Below are 6000 nucleotides of genomic sequence, written 5' to 3' on the forward strand. Positions count from 1 at the left end.
GGAAGGTAACTTTAAAGAATAAGTGGAAAACAGATGAGGTGATTGTTGGAGTCGTGGAAAAAATGCCCATTGCAGGAGTTCAATTTATTCTGGGTAATGATATAGCTGGATTAGCTGGATCACAGCTGTGGGTGATGCCTATAGTAGTTGAGCAGCCTGTAGACATGTTTTCAACAGAGGTGTTGCAGAGAGAGCTTCCTGGATTGTTTCCAGATTGTGTGATAATGAGATCACAGGCTCATAGATTGAAACAAGAAGAACAGGAAGCTCAAACGCAGGAAGAAGGTGTGGAAATCCAATTAGCTAACACTTTATTTGATAAAACAAAAACAGAATTACCTGGAAAAACTCAGCAGGTCTGGCAGCATCGGTGGAGAAGAAAAGAGTCGACGTTTCGGGTCCACATGACCCTTCAACAGAACTGTATTTGATAACATTGTTCAGGAAGAAAGGCTGAAAGACAATTCAGCTGAAGTGTTTAACTCAAGGGGTTGGAGTGAGGTGGTAGTGCCATGATGGTTAGAGGTGTGTGGGTGGTTGAGGTGAGGGGGTGGGAACTAAGATGTGGGAGTGGTAGTATGGGGGGTGAGGTGAGGGTGTGAGGATGTGAGTGGGTGGGGTGAGGTGAGGGGTGAGGTAAGGTGACGGGGAGGGTGTGGGGAGTGCAGTGTTGGGGTGGGGGTGGTGGGATAAGGTGAGCGGGTGGGGATGAAGTAAGGGTGTGTGTGTGGGGGAGAGAGAGGGTATGGGGGTGAGGTGAATGGGTGGGGGTGTGAGGTGTGGGGATGTGGGTGTGTGGTGAGTGAGGTGAGGTGGTGGGGATGTGAGGTGAGGGGGTGCAGTGATGGGGTGGGGGCCTGAGGTGAGGGAGTATGGTGGGGTGGGATGGGCTATGAGGTGAAGGGATGGGGGTGAGGTGAGGGTGTGGAGGATGAGGTGGGAGGTAATGTAAGAATGGGGGGTGAGGTGCGGGGTGGGGATGTGTGGGGAGTGAGGTGAGGGGTGGGGGCCTGAACTGAGGGGGTATAGTGGGGTTGGGTGTGAGGTGAAGGGGTGGGGATGAGGTGGGGAGGTGAGTTGAAGGGGTGGGAGTATGGGGGGGGTGGTGAGGTGAATGGGGTTGAGGTGAGGGAGTGGGTTTATGGGGGGGTGAGGGTGAGGTTAATGGGGGTGAGGTGAGGGAGTTGGTGTGGGGGTTGCAGTGAGGGGCTGCAGGTGGTGGGGTAAGGTGAGTGGGTAGGAATGAGATGAGAGGATGTAGATGAAAGGGGGTGAGGTGAAGGGGTGGGGTCACTTTTAAGGTTTAGTGCCACAAAATTAAATACTATACATGTCTCAAAATTCACTTTTGATTTTAAACTGACATATAAATAGCAGTCTAAATTTTCATTATGTCCTAAAATAGATGCAATTCTGATAACATGCTGTGTTGACAGATCAGATGCTTGAGAATCTTGGGCCTCATCAAAATAAATGTAAGAAACTAAAAACCAGGTTGATGCAAAACAGGTTGTTGACTATCACCAGTTTTATTACTCTTGCAAGGTGGGAATGAAATCCCGATTTGTCATGAGGAGTTTACTTAAAGAAAGGTTTTGCAAATCTCTACTCCATCCTAGGTTCCTCCCAGATAGGCTGTAAATTCACAGTGTATAACACAATTTGTATGACAGCTTCTAGGGAAAGGGGAAACAATCCAGTCCTTGTGTTAAGGCTGCACTGAGTTTTTGTACCATGTATCATTTTTCTCTGAAAAAATCAGATCAACAATTCAATGTACATTTTCCCTAGATGCTGGTATATGTCTCATTGACAAATCCTTGGGGTGGTACAATTATCATAAAAAGGGCAGATGCCAATTATGGTATATTGTGGGCTGGTGCCAGAGAAGTCAGAATGATAAGGTTGTATTAGCTAAAGAGTTGAATTGTTTTGGAGATGTAGTAATTTCTTTGTAGCCACTTTCTTAACATCAGTTAATTGCTCTGGGATTAATTACCCTTAAAGAATCAGCATTAGGCTTCCAATTTCACCATTGCTACTGTCACTCTGCCTACTGCATGCAGGTGTGATGAAAGAATCACAAAACCTACATTTATACAGCGCCTTCCATGATGCCCCAAATCATTTCACAGCCAATTAAATACTTGAGTTGTAATAGTCACTGATATAATGTAGGCAATGTTATCAAATGGCAGAACAGGCACGAGGGACGGAATGGCTTACTCCTACTCCTAATACATATGTTCATATGTCATGGGATGAGCTGGGCTAGATGGCCTTTATCATCCATAATTATCTTGCAAGTAGAGAATGGAATCATGGCTGTAGTTCTATTTATTTTGTTGTTAATGGAAGTTTACTAAGCAGGCTTTGAGGTGAAATTGCCAGGACAGGAGTGTGTAATGGGCTCATAATGAATCAGTAACCTGTTTTGAACTGCACATGATTCTCTAGAGTCTTCCATTGACTTCAATTTTGTCCTTTTGTCCAGTTACCTATTATCCCACTTTATCTTGATGATTTTCATGAGGTTTTTGAAGTATCGAAATGTCATGATAAAGTTGTGTCACACAGTAGATATTGAAAATATATTGTGGTAAGAAGCAGCAATCAACAGAGTCTTTAGACTTGCTGATCAAGAAAATACAGATACAATTATGAACCATTCAGTCTTTGTGCTCTGACCTCTTAAAAGTTGTGTTGCACAGAGACACCTGAGGACCCCAAAGCTTCTCACTGACAGTGAAGACCTATGTTGTTCAAGCATTCCACTCTGTTGCTCAGGAGTCATTTGATCTTTCTACCCTGCGAGATTACTGACAAAATAGAATCCAATTACACCTCTTGTATGAAATAATTAAATTGATAGAAATCATGCACCCAGGCAGGAGAAAGTCTTCTACTTCTTCTAGAGAACGGAAAAGATCTTGTGCAGTTTATATAGGTTGAAAGTATTAATCTTCCCCCCGAATATGAATTTACTGCCACCATGTCCATATGGTGCAATATGCAGAACATGTTAATGAGAGCTGAGGCAGGCACCGAAATCAGTGTTATCGTCTACACAGTGTTATAAATAACTAATGAAATATTTTCCTGTCCAATTAATAATATTGCAACAAAAATAAAAATAGCTGGAAAAACTCAGCAGGTCTGACAGCATCTGCGGAGAGGAATACAGTTAATGTTTCAAGTCCGTATGACTCTTTATCAGAACTGAGGAAATATAGAAATGAAGTGAAATATAAGCTGGTTGAGGGGGGTGGGACAGGTAGAGCTGGGTAGGGGGCCAGTGATAAGTGGAGGTAAAGAAGAGATTGCCAAAGATGTCATAGACAAAAGGACAAAGGGGTGTTGACGGTGGTGATATTAACTAAGGAATGTGCTAATGGGGACATTAAGGGTAGAAAGCAGGATGAGCAAGTGACAGATGGCCCTAGTGGGGGTGGGGTGGGGGGAAGGGATCGAAATAGGTTAAAAGGTGGAGATGAAACAATGGATGGAAATACATTTGCATGATGCTGTTTAAGTAAAATTTGTACTCTCTGGTTTATTTAATAGTCATGGTATGATCACCTATAGGGTGCACACAAACTAACACTGCATTATATCATTGCTGCTTTTAATAGTAGTGACCCATGCTGCATATGTATCGGATAATATTTGTAACTAGATGTCAACAATGGGTGTTTCATTTACTAGGACCATTCTGTGATTGGTGAATTGATTGGTGAATCTGAAAAGAGGAAAAAATAACATGCATGATTGAAGGGGAGGGTTAAGGGGGCAGTGTGGGTGGGTGGGGTGGGGGGAAGCACTGGGGCCCATGATTTCTCTCTCTGGTCCTGTACTTTTGGCCTCCTTACTTAAGAAGGGAAGTAATTGCGTTGGAAGCAGTCCAGGGAAAGTTCATTAAGCTGATTCCTGGGATGAAGGTGTTGTCTTATGAGGAACGGTTGAGCAGGTTTATTGGAGTTTAGAAGAATGAGAAGAGATTCTGAGGGCAGGTTGACAGGCTAGATGCTGTGAGGATGTTTCCCCTTGTGGGGGAGTCTGGAACTAGGAGGCACAGTTTCAAAATACAGGGTCCCCCATTTAAGGTAGAGATGAGGAGGAATTTTGTCTCTCAAAGGGTTGTAAATTTTTGGAATTCTCTTCTACAGAGAGCAGTGGAGGCTGGGTTATTGAATACATCCAAGGCTGAGTTAGATAGATTTTTGAACCACAAGGGAGTTGAGGGTTATTGGGTTCAGGCAGGAATGTGGAGTCTAGGCCACAATCAGGTCAGACATGATCTTATTTAATGGCAGAGTATGCACAAGTGGCTGAGTGGCCTATTTCTACTCCCACTTCTTATGATCTTATTACATGGGCTTTCAAAAGGTATTTGACAAAGTACCAGATGATGGACTTGTTAGCAAAATTAAATCCATCATGTGATTAAATGAAGAGTGGCAGCATGGAGACAATAATATAAAAGCAAAATACTGTGGATGCCAGAAGTCTGAAATAAAAACAGAAAATGCTGGAAAGACTCAGCAAGTCTGGCAGCCTCTCTGGAGAGAGGCACCTTTATGGAGGGGCTGGCCCCCATCTCTTCAGCATCTGTGACCACTGATGCTGTGCTCCAGCTCCTGAAGGGCTCAGGTGCTGAAGGCAGACAAGCTTCTAAAGTTTCATGGCTGCGTCCTTGTGACATGACCCTGATCACGGAGCGCAAGCGAGCTGCCCTTGGCCAGACAGGATCAGACATTCTCAGAGGCTGTGTGAAGATCCTCCTGCAATCGAGCGACCATTAGGCCCTCCACCCCGCCTCCATGACAGGAGCATTCAGACAGAGGGTATTAGCGCTGCCATAAGCCAGACTAGAGTCAAACATTCACAAATGTGATGTGAGGATTTATGGGGTCACCTCACTGCACATCGTCATCATCCTGCACAAATCTAGCAGCTATGAGGGCCTCCTGAGTGTGACTGCCTCATCTAGCCATTGCAAGGGCTTCATCCCCGTCATCATCGCCTCCGAGGACCTCCTCAGCCTCATCCCCGTTGGCATCCTCCTCATTGGAGGAGATATGCAGCTCCTCCATCTCCTCCTTACACAGTCCATTGGAGCACCCGGCTGTAAAGGGCACAGCAGACGACAACAATGCGTGATACCCTCTGCTGACTGTATTGCAGGGCTCCACCAGACTGGTCCAGGCACCGGAACCTCATCCTCAGCATCCTGATGGTCTGCTCCTCCAAGTGCAAGCTGCAGCATGACCCTCATTATACCATTGCTCTGCTGCTGTCTGAGGCCGCCGCACGGGTGTCATCAGCCACAGCCTCTGTGGGGTAACACTTGTCCCTGAGGAGCCAACCCTGCAGCCTCTGTGGTCCCTGGAAGGCTCCAGGGATCTGTGACTGGCTGAGGATGTAGGCGTTCTGCACACTCCCTGGAAACCATGTGCACACCTGCAGGATGCATTACTGGTGGTCGCACACTGGCTGCACATTCAGTGAGTGGAAGCTCCTGCAGCTGATGTAGTCCACTGGGTGTTGTGATGGAGATCTGAATGCTATGTGAATGCAGTCGATTGCACCCTGCACCTGTGGGAAACCTGCGATCTGGGCGAATTCAATCGCTCTTCCATCCTGGCTGTCACAATCCCGGGCAAAATGCACAAAAGTCGTGTGCCCTTGCAAAGATGGTATTCGTGACCTCATGGATGCATTTGTGGGTGGAGGCCTCAGCGATCCCACAGAAGTAACCTGTGGAGCCGTGAAAGGAGCCACTGGCATAAAAATTGAGGGCCATGGTTACTTTCACAGCCACTAGCAAGTGATGCCTTCCATGTCCCCATGGCACCAAATCCTGCAGTAACTGGTAGATGTGTGCCACTAGGTCCCTAGACATTCACAGTCTTCGGTGACACCAGTTCTTGGTCATCTGCAGGAATGAAAGGTGGCGTCTATAGGCCCTGGGTGTTGCTAGGCACTAGCCTGTGACGCCTC

Source organism: Cetorhinus maximus, chromosome 12 (genome assembly GCF_964194155.1).
Source record: "Cetorhinus maximus chromosome 12, sCetMax3.hap1.1, whole genome shotgun sequence".
Taxonomy (NCBI): domain Eukaryota; kingdom Metazoa; phylum Chordata; class Chondrichthyes; order Lamniformes; family Cetorhinidae; genus Cetorhinus; species Cetorhinus maximus.